At 30.7% G+C, this 20,257-nt stretch overlaps 1 protein-coding gene across 10 annotated transcripts in view; it reads left to right on the top strand.

Moving 5' to 3' along the window:
* LOC128988457 (disks large 1 tumor suppressor protein-like) overlaps positions 1-20,257 on the top strand; it is a 1,201,819-nt gene that overhangs the window by 781,708 nt on the left and 399,854 nt on the right. The gene's annotated exons all lie outside the window — the stretch shown is intronic.

The raw sequence follows: 20,257 nt of genomic DNA on the forward strand, positions 1-20,257 counted from the left end.
CTGGTTAGCCTATTACTTGTCGTATTCAGCAGGTTGCCGGTTAGAAGCTAAGTAGTTCAATGAGAAAATCTTTAAAAACCTGAAAATATAAATACAATTAATTAATGATCTGCCTCACCTTCACACATGAATAATTTTACAAGAGCTTAAAATACAAGAGCTTATAGTAAAGGCTCATTTTAACATCTGAGAAAAAATATAAGATACCTAAACTATTTCAAGTTTTAACCATAGAATTTAGCAAGACTAAGCCCCTTCTGTGGTAACTATGTAATTTTATAACATATGTTCTGTTAAATAGTTTACATTCTTACGTTTTATTTATCATAGGGCAATTATTTAGAATTACTTATGATTGTATTCAAGACCAAAAATCAGTAATCATAATCGTAGCAAAACGAAGGATAATTTTCTATGAGTGTTTAAGCTTTAAACTTTTGCGTAAACAAGGATTTATGTAACATAAAAACTGTTACATTTAGTTAAATTTTAATATTACAGTTCCGAAAATATTATTATTTTCAACAATTTTCCCTATTACATTTTCGTAAATTTTAAACTCCTTCTCAAGTGAGAAGATTTTGCCAGTCAGATTTACAAAGGATTACCCGTTTCCCTATGAAATTCCTGACTCGGTACTTTACTCATTGAGCAATTGTTTATTGCGATAGAGCACTTGACATTGCTAAGAGTCAGTATTTCGCTAAAACTTTTAAGGAATAATAGAGCTTTCCTAGTAAACGTTTATGTACAAGTCACCAAACTGATTCAATGGAAAGATATATTTACGGTACTCTTATTTTTTTTTATTCAAGCAAGTTGTATAAGTAATTTTCAAAGAGTTTACGACTTTTGGATATTTAAGAAATTAAAAATTGTACAAGTAAACATTTCCAAAAATTAATTTATGAGTAATAACTAATTATTTTAATTTTAGATGTTTACAGCATTTTAGTAACATGCATTTCCTCGTACACTATTGAAATACACGACTTAAATAAAATTCCAATTCAATCGTTCAAAGGAAACAAGGATAAGGTCATATTTAGTTGGTCAATTGTTTAGATTTAATTTGATCTATACTAGTTTTTTCGTCAAATATTTTAATGAACTAATAAATTGTTTGAACGTTTCAAATATAGCTTAAAAAATCGAAACCGTTCTTTTTAATATGTATTTATTTTTAATATTAAGTATATAAGTTTTTATATACACCAGTTTTCGACATGTAAGTGTTGAAAAAAGAAAATTATTTTAACAAATTATATAAAACAATTTTTTTGTTACTATTTATTATTATTATTAATCCTATTTAATCAAAACTCACTGCACTTGTTTACAATTGACATTTATCCACAGATAATCTAGTTGCGCTGGCTATAACACTGTATTCAGATTAATTAAAACATATTAGATTTAGTTTTTTTTTCAATACTTTCCTGTCTTTTTTAAGCTTGATCAACAAAAAATTATTTTATCCCAACGATTATTCATTGTTCTATTTAAACATGATATACCTACAACTAGCTCACTTTTGCCGAAAATATTTTATTTCAAAACCGTATTAAATTAGATTCAAAGCGTTATTGCTCAACTATGAACCAACACGATCAAACCAATAATTTTATAATAAGATTGTATTTTTGGACAAATATTTGATTCAACGAAACAGTATAGTATAAGTGAAAATGAAACCGACATAACAGAATCACATAACTTGTGCAACCACGGACACATGTCAAGTTGAGTGACAAGATGTCACTATTGTCAATTACACATCAAACTGTACCTTAGTCACATGTGGATTTACAGGATTGGTTCACACAGAACTATTGCGGTTGTGATAATGTTATCGCCTTCTCTACACTATGCAGCATCATTAAAAACTAATATTTAAATTACAACGATCTTATAGTAAATTTACCACATAAATTTCTTTTAGTTTCAAAACCTTTCGTGGGTGTGCGCTCAGATTTTTGATTTAGTTCGAACGTTAGTTGAACTCAACCAACGAAGACATTATTAGTTTAATTAAGTGATTCGAGGAAGATCTACAAAAACAAAACAGTAAAAAAAAGTTTTAACGAGAGTTGAAAACAAGTCTGGGAACATAAGCCCTTAGCTCAGCTTGTCTTCAGTAACATTCTAAAAAGTCAATAAAAGTTAGGTTGAAACAATAAGTTCAGCCCGAGATTGTTTTACTTATCTTTTCAACTCCGTGATTAAAGTTTTATCGCATAAACTTATGCAGAGGAATAAGGATAGACATTAAAAGTCGATTTGACAAAGTTTTTTAGGGTTAGTTGGAGTTATTCAAGTCGTAAAGATTAAATAGCTTATTTGACATTTTTAGTCAGTATTGTTGTTAACATAAAATAGTTGTAATCAAGCTCAAAATCGCGTATTTTAATCATTTCTTGAAGTAAACCTTAATTTATTTTACGCCACACTACATTATTTTGACGAACTTCCCACGCAAGGATTTAGCCCAGAAAACAGCTGTTTGCCACCAGCTTATTCAAATGGGGTTTCATTGCGTAATACTGTTCTGTAATGAGTTTTACCGGACACCAATCAGCTGATTATACTGCATTTGGGTGGCAATGAGTAGTTATAAACAAAAACATAACCTCTCTTAGAAGTTATTAATAGTGATTTTTAGTCGCTCGTATAAAAAATATTTGTACAGATTTAGTAGTATGGCGTAAACTATCGTACGTCACTCGTCCAAAATGTGTGTACCGGACTCGTAATGGTAATCCCGTACTCGACTTTGTCTCGCACGGGAATGACCACACTCGTCCGGCAAAGACTTATTTTCAGGACTAGTAACATGATATACTATTTTCGCTACATCTCAGACGTTAATTATTTTCCATATTTCTGAATGTATACTAGACACGATTACTAGAAAAATACCGGTATGGATCATAAACATAAACAAAATGACGTTGTTGGCCCAATTCCTATACTAATAGCATTGAACATATGATTTGGCAGTTCCATTTAAGCAATGTTAAATAATATTTATTTTCGGGCCAAAAACGTCATTCGTTTATGTTTATGATCCATACCGGTATTTTTCTAGTATTCGTGCTAGTACTAGAGGATAAGCAACAATGTAGAAATAAAATGTAAATTTGAACATAATAGTATAAAGAAATATACATAAAAATGAATTTTACTTGCACCTGATAATAGGATCCCCCATTTAGTTTTCAAGCAATAATTCAGTAAGAAAATGTGTATTAGGTGTATTTTAACTATCTACAATATAGTTAATCAATCTATTTCTTTTAATGTTTTCGTTTGTGCAAAATCGTAAGATTAATACGTTCAATAACTTTATTCACATAAAATATAACAATAACATTTTATAACCGTCTTATAATCTTCAACATGACAAAATCTCGTTAAACATTTGTTAAAATACAAATATAAAATATTTGTATTTAAAGCAATTCGGAATATAATGTTTTATTTTATAACCACCCATTACTATACTAAATGTCACTCTAGCACAACACAAACTTTGGTCAGACCAAGGTACACGAATCTACTTGAGGTGTTTTCTCTTTACAAATACCACCATCTAATTTAAAGTTTGACGTGTTGTTTGGTAGAGGGAAGGGCTTAGGAGCTTATTGAATTTGTTCTGGAGTCCAGTTAAAAGTTTGTTTCCACCTTGTTTGGGGTTTTATAGATATTACGTGGTGTTTGGATAGGACATGTATAACCAAAACCAGTTTAACATATACAAAAACATTTTCTTTAATAATTATAATTAATTTGATTGCTCTATTAACACGTATTGTAAAATATATTTACAATTTTACTACTTCCTTTCTTTCTCAAAAAAAATTCCGTGTTTCTCAGTATTTAGTATATATTTGAAATTAGTTGGATTTAAAAACGTAATTTTGATGCCTATAAATTAATTAAACTGGTCAAAATGGATGAATCGCTCACAAGGGATTAAGATGTGTAATAAGAAGTCCATAGTGAATAATTAGATAAAAAGCAAACGATTAAAAATGCATCCATTACGCTATTTTAGTGTAAATTACATGCACACTAGGAATTTTGCATCCTCTTTATAGGTAATGCTAAACCTAACAGCCTCAAGTATAATTTTACGTAATTATCACCAATTCATACAAGTGTTTTGGTTAAATTGGGTGTTAAAGAAGGAAATATGTATGTAAAATATGTTTACTGCCTTTGATAAAATATAATAAGGACTCAAAAACGAATACATAGCTTTAATAATTTATGCACTGTTATATATTTGCTAGAAATTGGTTAACGATTCACCGACGTACTCCTAAGCTTAATTTACTGCGTTCGCCAACGGTGCAAAGAAATTTTCAGTTCATTTCTCACATTCTATAAATCTCTCTTCTTCACACGGACCTGTCGAGTGGACACCATTTCCAATGATCATTTATCATGCGTTTTCTATATACCCTTCTATCAGGGGGTTTTGTGTATAAAGCTCCGGTTTTCTTACAATGATAACGGTCTTTAAAATACAGTAATGGCCACTGGAATATGTAATTGTTGGCGGAACAGTCAGAGGGAAATAAACAAATTACTTTGGATAAATGAAGTAAACAGGCCAATCTCATTCGATTGTAAAATCTCTATAAGTTTTCGTTTGGATTTAGTGTGTTTTTCATGGTCATTGGGGCCAAATTGTAAAATCAGGACAAAAACTTACAAATTTATTGTATATTTCACATTGTAAGCTGTAATTTTAGTTAAACTATTGGTAACCAAAATTATTTAATTTTGGTAAAGAATAAACTAAATGTTTTTTGACAATAATTTTTGAAAAGACTGTATACTGCTTTTATATGCTGTTCGTTATTTAATGCATATCAATTATTTATAAACACGTAAGTTATAGACACTTGTCATTGCTATGCACACCCAAATCCTCGAAAAATGTGAACAAACTTTCAACTCATGCTTGTGATAGATTTAGAACCGACCAAAGCTGAAATATATCAGAAGTTTTTATCATTGTAAAACTGTAAAATCTTTAAGACCTTTAACAACAACAAAACGTTCTCCATAGCTCTCTTTGTCTTTTAAACCATAACCCGTGTCCAATAAAAGTTAACATATACGTTTGAATATATAACATATTTTTGAAATATTTCGTTTATTTTATTCTCTTAATAAGACATCACCACCAGTACAGTCAATGCTGGTCTAAAATAAGATTTAGTTTGTAAAGTTTGCCTAGCAAAACCTAAGGAACTACTTTTGTAAATAGGATGTGAAAGAATTTGAACTAATTGAAATCTCAAAACTGCGTGTAAAATATAATACCAAAATTACCCTCTATGGAGAAATGAGTCTGATGTCCATTAGTCCGTAGGGAGTAATTAGGTTGAACATCAAGTAATAGAGCGTTGTGTAGTTGAAAACGTTGTTATTTAATGTTAATATACATTTTTATTTTGTTACAGAGTTGGAAACTAGTACATCAATTCTTAATCTTATTTAAAGAGGATGAGTAGATCAACATTCCCTAGTACAACTTTCAATGGAGAGTGAGTTGGTCCTGTAAAGCATTGGTAGGGTGAAGTCTTGGGTTCAAATTTCACCAATCACCAAGTGTCCTCTAGCTATGTATTAATGCTACACCAATCACCTGAAGTAATGGGTACTTGATACTTGATACTTGTATTCTTGATCCTTGACTGACAATGTCAGATAGATCGCGTCATGTCTTTAAAGATGTAAAGACTTTTAAATACTGTAAGTTACTATAATAAAACTAATATTTACAACTACTGGTGGTATGGCGGACGTTTTTACTGTAATGGGAAGAGTGGTATCTCATTTAGCTCCCCCAGCGAATATAGTGGCCTATTCACGAGGGCCTTATGAACAACTTTTTTAAATTCTGTCATGCCCATCTCTCGAACTTTTGACGGCAGCGTGTTGAAGATTTTTATGGCCGACCTAGGGTAGGACTTCAAGGTCCGTTCGAGTCGACAGCGCGGAAGGTCCAAATCCTGAGCTCTTCGAGTGCTGTAATTATGATGATCTTCCCTTTTCATGAAGTCGCTCCTATTTTCCTTCAGGAGTGTGAGCATGTTGTAAACATACTGACTGTACACTGTGAGGATCTTCAGTTCCCTAAAGATAGGCCGGCAATGCTCATAATACCCAGATGATGTAATGACTCTGAGCGCCATCTTTTGGAGTAAGAGAACATCCCTTGTAGCAGGGGAATGCCCCCACAGTATCAATCCATACATCACGTGACTATGGAAGAGAGCATGATAAACCGTTGTAAGGTATGGCTGAGTTATTAAATCCCTAAGTTTCCTTAGAAGATACAGCACTCTTGAAAGTTTGACACATACCTTGCTTATATGGTGGTTCCATGTGCACCTCGAGTCGACCCAGAAACCCAGTAGTTTGACCGGTTCACCCTCTTCTACCCCTGCACTCAGAGTGCATTCGAGGGATTGGGTTTTATCCTCGTTTACCTTAAACTTGTTTGATACGAACCAGGCCCTTGCTTCCTCCAGTAAGTATTCAGCCTCAATGCGTAGCTCCACCAAGCTCCGACCTCTTGTGATGAGGGTGGTGTCGTCTGCAAAAAGTAATGTACGACCATTAAGATGTAGATCATTTATCATCACTGAAAATAGCAAAGGGCCAAGGACTGATCCCTGAGGTACTCCATGGGGTAAAAGGCCTACGCTTGACGAGGTCCCCTCCAGTGACACTACTTGTTTCCTATCTTTAAGAAAACTCTTTAAAGACTCTAGCACACAACCTCCAACTCCATAATGCCTTAGCTTAGCCACCAGGATGTCGTGGGAAACAACATCAAACGCCTTGCTGAGATCGCAAAGGCTTAGATGTACGGACTCACCATTTTCAAAGGCGTCAGTAATAACATTAGCAAGGTTGGTGAGTGCTGTTGTGGTGGACCGCCCACTCCTGAATCCGTGCTGTGCATTGTTAAGTAGCCTATTCGTTTCAAGCCACTTGACTAGTTGCCTTTTCATTATCGTCTCAAACACTTTAGAGAATATAGGCAAAATGGAAATCGGTCGGTAGTTAGCGGGGTCAACGGGATCTCCTTTCTTGTACACCGGTATTGTGCGAGCTAACTTTAAGCAATCAGGAAAAACCCCTTTGCTGAGACAGGCATTTACTAATTTAGTTAAAGGGTCAATTATCGTGACAATGATTCCCTTTAGTACTGTACATGAAATTCCATGAACGTCCTGGCTACTAGACTCCTTAAACCCATTTACAATTTTAAGGATGTATGAGGTATTCACTCTCTCCCAAACATTGAAGGTGTGTTCCGTTGATATGCCACACAACGCTCCACAAGGATCTGTGTGACTAGTAGGCAAGTCAGCAACTATCTTGTCCGCTACCTGTACAAAGTAAGTGTTAATCTCATCAGGTGTCAATGATGGTTTCGGCTTTGCTTTAGACCCCTTCCTATGGGCATTAACTAGATCCCAAGCTGCTTTGCAGGTATTCGCTGCCTGACTAATATGCTCTATATTACTAGTCTTTTTTGCTTCACCGACTTGAATGCTGTAATCTTTTTTAGTTTTGGTATACAGAGCAAAATAATTAGCTTTTTTAATAGGGTCATGTTCGGCCTTGTAGAAGTCATGAAGTAGGATAGACCAAGCGCGCATCCTGGCCAGTTCAGGTGTATACCACTGTTTGCTCCTAGTTATATCCTGTTTATTTTTAGTTACTAACCCAGGCTTTTTTTTGACAACCCTAGCAGGGAAGACAGAGTCAAAAATATTTTTAAACTTATCAAAAAAATTTGAAAAAGCTAGCTCAGGATCTGTAACAGATTTTGGCAGAGACCAAGCACTTTTTTCTAATTCTCTACATAGACTAGGCAAATTTTCTCTTCTAACTACACGCTTAAAGCTAGTGTAAGAATCAAGACAAGACTGGTGGTTACTTACTTGCTCAGTTTTCACATTCAAAACCACAGCTCCGTCATGATCGGCAACCAGTGCACTAACCACCTCCGATCTGCAATCCCAGCTGTCGATGTTTGTAGCGATGGTGTCCAGACAGGCTACACCACGGGTCGGCAGTCTTGAAGTGATGCAACCGGATAATAATTCACCCAATAATTCAAGAATTAAGAATTCCACGCTACATTTCTACGTCTCTGCATACGGCTGTGCAACTCCACGGCTTCAGCGACGCTTCAGAGAAAGGCTACGCTGCTGTTGTCTACCTTCGTGTCACTGACTCTCAAGAGAATACAAGGCTCTATCTCATCGTCTCTAAATCAAAAGTTGCTCCTTTGAAAAGAATTTCTCTGCCACGGCTTGAACTTTGTGGCGCTCACTTACTGGGAAAACTCCTTCAATATTCTTCAAACATACTCTCTGCTCATATGAAGATTGAATCAATCTATGCTTGGTGTGACTCCACAATTATACGAATGAACACTTTTTAATAATGTTTTTAATAATTATAATACATATATATTAATATTATAGTAAGGATAATATGCAATTAAATATTGACAGGTTTTTTTTTATCATAATATAAATACATATTTTAAAAATTTTTATATAAAAATAATTATATATGAATGAACACTTTTTAATGATGTTTTTGTAATTAATAATACATATATAATAATTATATAGGAAGGATAATATGCAAATAAATATTCACAGGTTTTTTTTATCATAATATAAATACATATTTTAAAGTTTTTTATAATAATAATTATATATAAATGAACACTTTTTAGTAATGTTTTTGTAATTAATAATACAAATATAATAATATTATAGAAACGATAATATGCAAATAAATATTGACAGGTTTTTTTGATCATAATATAAATACATAGTTTAAAGTTTTTTTATAATTATAATTATATATGAATGAACACTTTTTAATAATGTTTTTGTTATGAATAATACATATATAATAATATTATAGGAAGGATAATATACAAATAAATATATATAAATGTTTTTGATCATAATATAAATACATATTTTATAATATTTTTATAATTATAATTATATATGAATGAACACTTTTTAATAATGTTTTTAATAATAATAATACATATATATTAATATTATAGTAAGGATAATATGCAATTAAATATTGACAGGTTTTTTTTATCATAATATAAATACATATTTTAAAATTTTTATATAAAAATAATTATATATGAATGAACACTTTTTAATGATGTTTTTGTTATTAATAATACATATATAATAATATTATAGGAAGGATAATATACAAATAAATATTCACAGGTTTTTTTTATCATAATATAAATACATATTATAAAGTTTTTTATAATAATAATTATATATGAATGAACACTTTTTAGTAATGTTTTTGTAATTAATAATACATATATATTAATATTATAGTGAGGATAATATGCAATTAAATATTGACAGGTTTTTTTTATCATAATATAAATACATATTTTAAAATTTTTATATAAAAATAATTATATATGAATGAACACTTTTTAATGATGTTTTTGTTATTAATAATACATATATAATAATATTATAGGAAGGATAATATACAAATAAATATATATAAATGTTTTTGATCATAATATAAATACATATTTTATAATATTTTTATAATAATAATTATATATGGATGAACACTTTTGAATAATGTTTTTGTTATTAATAATACATATATAATAATATTATAGGAAGGATAATATACAAATAAATATATATAAATGTTTTTGATCATAATATAAATACATATTTTATAATATTTTTATAATAATAATTATATATGGATGAACACTTTTGAATAATGTTTTTGTTATTAATAATACATATATAATAATATTATAGGAAGGATAATATACAAATAAATATATATAAATGTTTTTGATCATAATATAAATACATATTTTATAATATTTTTATAATTATAATTATATATGAATGAACACTTTTTAATAATGTTTTTAATAATAATAATACATATATATTAATATTATAGTAAGGATAATACACAATTAAATATTGACAGGTTTTTTTATCATAATATGAATACATATTTTAAAATTTTTATATAAAAATAATTATATATGAATGAACACTTTTTAATGATGTTTTTGTAATTAATAATACATATATAATAATATTATAGGAAAGATAATATGCAAATAAATATTCACAGGTTTTTTTTATCATAATATAAATACATATTTTAAAGTTTTTTATAATAATAATAATATATGAATGAACACTTTTTAGTAATGTTTTTGTAATTAATAATACAAATATAATAATATTATAGAAACGATAATATGCAAATAAATATTGACAGGTTTTTTTGATCATAATATAAATACATAGTTTACAATAGTTGCTATACTATTGCATGGCAACGCTGGTGGCGCTGCCTACGGATTGACAGGCAAAGCTCTCTCAAACCGCTTAATGCTTTTTACCATGCGGTTGGCATTCTGGGTATGGTAGTACGTTTTCTGTGGTACTAGAGACCATATATTTCAGAGACCCAATGAATTGGGTCGTGATCATCAAAATATATAACACAACACAAGTTCAATATAACACAAGTTGTGTTATATACTTCGATGGTCGTGATAGGATAACAAGAAATGAATAGTAAGCAAAAACCTATATTACCAAACGACAAGAATTGCATCACGATTTTTAACTACCCCAAAAGATTATAAATCCAATAAGGGTTCATGTTTAATTTTCGAAAAATTTCTTTACCTGTAATTAAAAATGTCCTATGATACTTAATTTTTTTCTTTCAACTTTTTGCAAAGCCAAATATTTTGGTATAGCATTCAAACATTTCATTATCCTAACGAGCTAAAATTAATGCATAACGCTCACTCCACCGTGTGGAAAATAGTTTAGTTTATTTGTCCTTAATTTGCATTAATCTAATATTCTTGTTTCCAACCCATTTGGTGCTCATTTAAATGCAAATCTAATCTTTTGTATCGACCATTGCTTAACACAGTTTCCAAAAATGAATTTGCCAATAACTAGAGAACAAATTGTTATACGAAATACTTCCTAAAGGTTTGCTAAGTAAATAAAGAAATGGTTATGGATATGTTTATATATTTTCCATTGCATTGCATTCTACATTTAAACTATTTTAAGGTTTATTTCAATTTATATTTTACATGGAAAAGTGTTATACATTTGACCTTACGAACGGCAAAATAGTTTTATACATCGATTACGGTTGTTCATTTAAGATAAAAACAAGATAGAAACTACCTTTTAGGATAACCTTTATGGATTCTGTTTGCAAAATTAGTTTCAAGAATGGTGATAGTATGATAAAAATAACTCATCAGGTTTCAAGTGTATTTTTGACACTTTTGTTTATTTTCCTCATCGAAACTTCAGCTTAATCTTCTTAGTGTAATGAAGAAACTCTTTTGACAAGAGTTGTAATTAATTAAACTGTTTTCGTAGGTTTACACAAAATAGTTTATTGTGGAGGAGTAGTCTATTGGATATTCTAGTACCTAGTCAACTACAAAGTCACTAAATCGGCACAAGAGCTTCAGTGCATATGACAGGCCCATTACAGTACACGTATGTTCTTGTAAATCTCTAGATTTTATTATGTAATGTAGCTTTTAATTTTCAGAAAATCCGACACAATTTTACATTTACAAAAACTTTAAGTGAATTATATAGCAAAATATCTATTCGAAATTGCAGTTATGGACCATAACAGTTACAGTTTATAAATACAATTTCGTATTTCGTGTGATTATTTCTGCACGGTTAAATAATGTAAATACTTTGCTTGTTTGACATCCAAACATAACCCTTTTATCTTTTCTTTCTTTTCGTATTAGCATAAACGAATATTTATGTACATAACAATTGGCTAGTTATCGTTTTGTTCTATGGAACTATCAATAGTTTTGACCACTTGTAATAGTACAGTTCGTACCTAGGGCCGAAAATGAGGATTTCCAGCTCAAGAAAAGTTTTTTTTTAGTATAAGACGAAGTCTTAAACCACTTAGCGATCTTAAAACGATCGAGATCTGCGAAACCCTTTCGGTCCGTGGTAGGAACGCTATTTTTCACCATACCCTATTACCACTATTCGCCACAATAATAATGCACACGAACAACTACAACTCAACTACAACTTAGGTTATGTCAAGTGATATATTGAGGAATCAGTAAAAATAATAATAACTGCTAAGTCTATTGCAATGCATATAGATACAGCTTTTGTAAACTTTTCAATAATACCCATCAATGTAAATAAGCGAACAACTTATTTTCGGCCCTAGGGCCCTAGGGCTTCTCGATCTCCATATGACGATAACAGCTGGCATGGATTGCAATACGTAGCTTTCAGATATCAATTAACGTGTGTAACATGGCTAAAAACATTAAAGTGTGGTGAAAACATATATGCATTTAAAAACATAACTTATATTGCAGGCACGGGAGCGTTAACCTAAATCTAGATTGCATTTATGTAACGCTTTACGGCTCTAAGTAATGTTTAATAAGATTGTCAAATTCATTGATTAAGTGAAGATGATAGATAATCAATCCAAGATAGAGGATACAGTCTTGTATGTCAATAGCTGCATTGTAGAGTAGGTATAGTACAAAGCAAGTCATTATAACTACCTTGTCATATACACTTAACTACTACATGCGAGGGGTGAGATATAAACAGTATGTATGACAGATAATTAATACAAGATACAAGCTTGAGGATACGAGCCTGTGTGTCAATAGCGAGAGAGTTTGGTACAAAGCAACTCATTATAACTACCTAGTCATACACTCAACTAGTGATATACATGTTAGAGGTGAGATATAAGCAGTGTAGATGACGGATAATTAATACAAGATACAAGCTTGAGGATACAAACCTGTGTGTCGATAGCTTTGTTGTAGGAGTTTGGTACAAAGTAATTAACTTTCTTTTTAATGTTATATAAAAAATGTGAATAAATTCAAATAATTTAAGTTAAACATGTGTATTTGTAAACAGAATGATATAATTCTCTAATTGTCAATACATACAGTTATTCGTGTTTTTTTTATTTTGTTATTGAAACCAATAATTATGGTTATCTTGTACTGTTACATGCTAGAATTTAGTAATCTCATGCCGAAGATATAAGAGGATCTCCTAATTGGCGGCTAAGTCAGTAGTGCGACTGCATAATGATGTGGTGGGTTCGAACCTCGGTAACTGCCATTTTATTTTATTTTTTTCGAAGTCGTCCGGTTGTAAATTGAAGTCGTCAGGATCCTGGCCATCTGCTGATCTGTCCACGCCTAGACCAGTCTTGCACATTAGATGATCGTTTACATGCGAATGACAAAGTCATATCGGTAGCTATTTTTTGGAAAAGCGAAGTCTGATTTCCGGACACGGAAAGTAAGTAACTCTTGTATTGTACCAGCTTACTCCATGCTTTGATGGATGTGTACCAGTAAAGGCTCGGGCCCTGTGTGGATGGGTTAAGGTTCAAATAGGCCACCAACCTATGGCCTAATTATAGTGAGTAAAACGGGTAAAACATATTTACACACGGGAATAATTTTGTAAAAAAGTGTTTCTTTTCCTTTTACAGGTAAGAAAACCGTTGAAATCACAATAATATACATCTGTAAGTATAAGATTAATACTGTATAAGGCCACACAATATTAGTCAACACGTGTTTTTCACATCTTAAAAAAAAAATTATTAGTCAAAACATTATTTTACTTTATACTAAACGAATACAATGTATTACGTGTAATGAGCTACATCCAATGATGACTTTTCATAAAAACTTAACTTTATTCGTGTTGCTTTGTGTATTTGTGTAAAAATAATATTAATAAATTATAACACAATATCTCTGTTTGGTTAAACATGACTATAGTGCAAGATAAATTAGTTACATACATTTACGTCAACCCGTTCCCTAGCGAGGCTCTACGTAATGAAAATTGTGACAGTCGGATTTACAAAGGATTATCCATTTCCCTGTGACATCCCAGAATCGCTACTTTACTGGATGAGTAATTGTTTACTTTGTTTTGGATGCAACTAAAATCACTTTGTTTACAAAAGTCTGTACTGTTTTTAAACGTGTTTAGTAAAATTGTGTTTGTGTAGCTTTAGGCCAGTCTTTATAGTTTAATACTCTCTGTTATAGGGCCACAGCAAATTGGAAAAAGTGGCATGACTGTAAGCGTTTGAGCAATTTAAATAAAGACACATTTAAACAAGAAAGTTGATAAACAAAATAATGAGAAGAGTTGATAATAAATAAATAATCAAAATGAAAAGACGTTATTCCACTCCATATAATTATTGGGCATTCAACTCTTGGCATGTTTATTTTAAAACTTAATACCAACAGATAGAAGATATGATTATTTGTTATTACGCATTATTTATAACTAATCCTTCTATATTAAATTTTTACTTAGTTTATGTGTTGCATTTCAAATTTCTACCATGACATTTTACACAGTAGAATTACAATTTTTTGATTTATTAAAAACAAAGTCAATTGTTTGTAAGGTTTTTTAATATCAATAGCGTAGAGTACGCCTAACGATAATTTACGGATGTCCTACACACTAAATACTTGGGAAGCCAAATAGAAAATTTGTCAATAATGATGATGACTCATATCTAACTTAACATTATCAATCTGGATATGGTTATATTGTTCTCTATAAGCGTAGGGAATTATTACACACATACGACATACTTTAAAGCAATGAATATAAATATAAAATAAAAAGTATCTTCTTATTGTTTGGACTATGTTATGTCCTAAAGTAAAGGTTTGTAATCCCATATTCAATGTTCCAAAGAAATTATAAAATTCAATAGAACCTAAATAATAACTTTATTAATACAGTTCGAATTACGAAAAATTGAAAACAGTTTTAACGAGACTTTAAAACTGGAGAACAAAAGACCGTTCTAAGAATTTCTTAACAGTGTTAAAGTTCATTAATGTTACTTTTCCACCAGTTTACCGTTATATTTATGCCTAAATCATGGAGTTATTCATCTAATAAATACATTTTAATAGGCCTACAATGTTTTCTCTGCAACTCTCAAATATTCGGACTCTGTTGTCTAGTCAGATGCTAAATTATAGTGCTCGCCTTAAAATTATAAAGGTTTCTGATTCAATTCCAAACATTAAATAGTGACCATACAAAGTAGGTATTTTAAGCCAAGTATGAATGGAGATGAGTGTAGGATGAGTGGCGCAATCTTGTAGTCTTGTTAGTGACTAAGGCCGACATTCCTTAGACACAGCTGTTAATTAATAGCCCATACAGATAATGGCAACTAAGGGACCTACAGCTTATAGTGGAATTCGAACTACATTTTTGCCTGCCTAATTATCAGGATATTACTGCGGATAGTCGTAGTACTTACTTAGGACTTTAATCCACATCTGGGAGCATCACATCCACAGTGCATGCCTATAAATATCCACAATTCGTGACCTCCTAGTAACTGGATTACAGGACGTCACCACAGTTCTAGTTGTTTACAGAAACAGATGTCATGACATTAAGCCACCAATTAACGGTAACAAAAGGTCGAAGTTTTATAATAACTTCCCGAACATTTTAAACCGCTTTTCAACAAATGTTAAGAAACTTCAATGCGCAGACGAATAGAAAAATCTGAACCCGCTCTTCAGAATCAAGACCAGTTATAGTAGAATACGTCTTGATATCCGTGCGTCGGTTCTACAGCTATTATATATTAAAATCAGTAAAAAATTCATACAAATATATATATTAAAGTACGCTGACTATGTGTATTGATATTTTTTCCTGAAATACGCCAGAGTATTATTTGATTACAAGTTCATGGGAATTATTCTAAATTATTTTCTTTTTTTCCCAAACAAGATTAGTTTTTGCACTATACTGCTTTCACTAGATATAAGGAATCATTTCTCTTGAGTTATTTCTCCTATACAATGAATGACGTTTGCTCAAGGGAAGAGACGATACCTTCAATCATCTCCAATAAGCTTCCTTTCCAGTTGCGAGGGAGAATGATGAACCCCGAAAATACTCCATTAATCTACCGTCGTATGTTTATTTTCATTTTTCCAAAGCAATCATTGGAAGATTCATTTTACTTCAAGGAAACACTAACGGCATATCAAATATATTTTTAGAGTTTTTTATCACTATTTTATATCTGTGATACGATTAAATAACATATTATGATAAATTGCATCCGAGTTTGGTCAACAGTTAACAAAACCCATTAAACTACAAAATTAATAACCATTTTTCAAACAATTTATATAAGAATACATCACGTAATTAATAATGTTTGCAAAGCTATTTTCACGATGTATTCTTTAGCATAAATGCGAAAAAGCAATGCCTTAAAACATAATTTTTAAAGAGGTTGGGGGTCTCTTTTTAACCTTGCATTTGCCCGTCCACATAGACTTCAGACCTGTGCGACTGTGCGTGGTAATACAGCAAAGCATAGCGTGAGCCAGTACAGTACATGGATGAACCGTACTGATAAAAAGAATTGGCAGTGACCAGGATTCGAACCCACAACATCGCTGCCTTGGGACCGAAGTCCGTGTCACCAGTAGCCACTGACATATCTCCTCTGTACATATTTACTTCGCTTTATCCATTTCTTTCTTTGATATATAAATTGATTCTTTAGATTTATTTTAACTTTACCGTTATATCACGAAGGGGGTTTGTTTAGCATATTCTGTCATTAACTGATTTATTAACACATCACTCATATAACATTAATGAACTCTCCATTACCTCCTAGATTTTTATAATCTGTTGGAAGGTAAACTGTTGTGTATATAATAAAAAGAACTATATTGAAAATACTCTTTTCACCTGGGAAAAATCATCATAAATCAATACACATTAGTTAAAATTTACAGTTAAAAAAATGTGTTTAGTTTTGTGGAAGCTCAGTAGGGGAATGTATTATACATTTCCAGAAATTGCCAACCAAGTAGAGATACAAATAGCATTGTTCTCGCATTCCTGCAAAGTTTCGTTTCATCGACAGGTTGGAATTTTGTAATTAACGTAATAGATTAAAGTAGGCACATAGCTAGAAACATTCTTTAGTCTAAATTCAGTTGAAACATGATTTACTTGTGTATTAAATTTACTATTAGTTCCAATAATCTATTATATTTTGTTTTTACTCTTTATTAAGTTTTCATAGATGTTTTTCATAGTTTTGCTAATAAGTTGTATTCTAGTACAATTCAATTTTATGAAATATGCATCCAATGTTAACAGTATATTATACACTTATTTAATATTTTATTCCGGTTTAGAATAGACCCAGGAGGTTTAAAACCATACAGGACCGATTTTGGTGGTCAGTTTCGTCAAGGATGGTTTATGGAGTTTTCTAAATGTCTAAATGTATGGTGTGGTCACAAATGTCTAGGTGAACCAGACTAAGCCCTAGATATGATATAAATTTGACGCTGGATAAAGTATTAGTCCCGAGAGTTGAGAAAAAGTCCAGATCCGTATACAAAAGATTTAAGGGAGCATTATGAGAATGTTTAGTTGGAGTTGAACACTTTATTCTGTCTACCTGTCTGCAAAAGTGTTGGAAAATATGATTAAACAAATACACGATTTACTTGATTCATATGTAGTAAATTAAACAATTGTCATACATATTCTAATTAGTAATACAATTTTTACAACCCATTCCCAATTATTTAGGCCTACATTGGAAATGCATTAAACTAGTTATTTTTTTAGAAGAAATAAACAAAACATTGCATTCTAAATCTTAATGTTACCCTTAGATCTAATTACTCCTCAGAGGCCACTTTGAGGTTGTATTTACAGTCTTCTGAGGGTAATCAGTGTGAACAGCGAGTAATAGTAAATGTTGTGTAATTTACTTGTTAACTACTTTCGTCTTCTAGCTCTGACAATTAAAATAAATATAGTTACGATATTACGTTTAGTCACATTCTTCATAAATAATTAACCCAAATAAATTTGAACTTTTTTTACAATTAATGCAATTAAAAATTATTTACTGCAGTTTTCTAACATAAAATCTCGTATTCTCTATTTTATTTCAATTGTCATTATGTTGTTTTTTGTTTCGGGAAAACGCTTAAAACATGTTTAGTATTATAATTTGGAGAAACAAACTCCTTCAAATACAAAATTTACTCCTCAAGATCTAGTTTAAACTTCCTGTGGTTTAAGGTACACAATAGCATGTTTAATCCCCAGTAATAATTCTTGACTGTTTATATCGAGTTATATTGAATATGTTATTGTGCGATTACACGTAGAGCCTTAAACACTTGGCCAATATTATAAAACAAATGTATGAATTCAAAAAAATCCACTTCCTACCTGACTTCTAACAGACTAAAGCTAAACACGATCATTTATAGTACGTATTGAACAGTATTTAAATGTTAAACAAACAAGACATTAAAGATGTAGTAAGAGTTTTTACCTGGAAATACTCGACCTACTATTCAGTTCCATTTTAATAAGACAAATCTTTTTCAGACTACAGTAGAATGGTTTTAATTAATCTTAACAGACTTAAAAGCAGTACGGCTAACCGTATGGAAAATCGTTTAGTTAAATCGGTCCTAATTTGCATTAATCTAATTTACTTGTTCGCCAGCCAGACACATTTAAGCTTCATTTAAATGTTAATTTGATAATTTTGGCTCGATCATGGCCTTACAGGTCCATTGGATTCCGGGTTAGCAGTTTGATTCTTTTAATAGGTATGCTTTTTATTGCGTACATTTCATTAGTTTCGCTTACTCATTAAGTCGGTTCTGCTGATTTAATTAAAACTAATAGGAAAATTCAAACAAAAGTTCGGTAATTCATAGAATATTTTTAAACAATTAAGAAGCATGTAATAAATACTTTAAATATAAAATGTAATTACCGTTAAGTCTTACTAGTAAATGCATATGTATTTTAAAATGCATACGTATTTTATCATGTAAAATAATGTATGCATCAAATTGGTTAATCTCATAGTATTGTTTACGATGAAAATGTACATAAAAATATTAGCTATTCTTACGACTTAATATAAACCCAGGATTTCTCGGCATGAAAAATGCTTTTAATGATTACATTGACCTTTAAATATCAGGGTGGTAGTCATAGGCTACATATTGTCTAATTTTTTTCAATCAAGAAAAAAACGTTGGTTATTAATGAAAATTGATAAACCATTCATTAGCAAATTTTGCATTCTTGTATTTTTATTATTTTTTTATTGAACAAATTAACAAAGATCGTCTTTATAATTTAATAAATCTCCCTTACATCTAAGGAGCTGTGAAGTGGACACTTCACAGGGTTGACCGTTTATAATGTCCGTAACTAAAAAAATCAATATTGTGTATTATATTTCAAAAAAACCAAATACTTACACCAAAATTAATTTGTCTGTGTTTTTTATACGAGAGCTTAAGTAAAAACTGCACATTATTCAGTATTCGTAACTAATTGTGAGTCGTCAACTACGGTATTTATGTAGTAGTATAGATTTGGGAATAAATATTATTTTGACTCTACATAATCTGAGTATTTATTTAAGATATTATTTATTATTATTGAATTTTCAATAGTTTTATAAGTTACTTTTGAAATTTGTCGTACGATGATTAATCATCTATAAAGAAACCCCCTCAATACATTTCCATATAAGTTTGCCAAAAGACTGTTTAATAATTAATATTTAAACAGTCTTATGTTTTATAATTGTTTTGTTAAAAACAGTAAATAGTTTAGTGTGTCGTTTTGATGAATGAAATAAAGAATATGGTTTTTTTGTTAACATTTATTTTGTCATTTCTAATGTTTAATCGTCCGTGAATCACGCACAGTGAAGACTTCAAATTCATATTGTAAAATAAAAAAACAGGTTTTTAACAAATATAATTGTCACGCCTAAGGATTAGTCCTCGAACAAACAGGACGATGTTAAAACCGTACACAGTGCATGTGGTGAGAGGTTGATTAAAAACTGTTTTCATTTAGAGATTATAATGGTAAAAAATATAATCCATTTGCTTGTAGATTCACAATAAAAACAAACGGTAAGTATGGTTATAGTGAGTGGAGAGTCGATTTAACATTAGTTTTGCTGTAAAAAGGGCTACGATAAGTTTCGAATTATA

This window comes from Macrosteles quadrilineatus, unplaced genomic scaffold, assembly GCF_028750875.1.
Source record: "Macrosteles quadrilineatus isolate MER2022 unplaced genomic scaffold, UCM_ALF_1.0 Scaffold_3__2_contigs__length_128488019, whole genome shotgun sequence".
NCBI lineage: Eukaryota > Metazoa > Arthropoda > Insecta > Hemiptera > Cicadellidae > Macrosteles > Macrosteles quadrilineatus.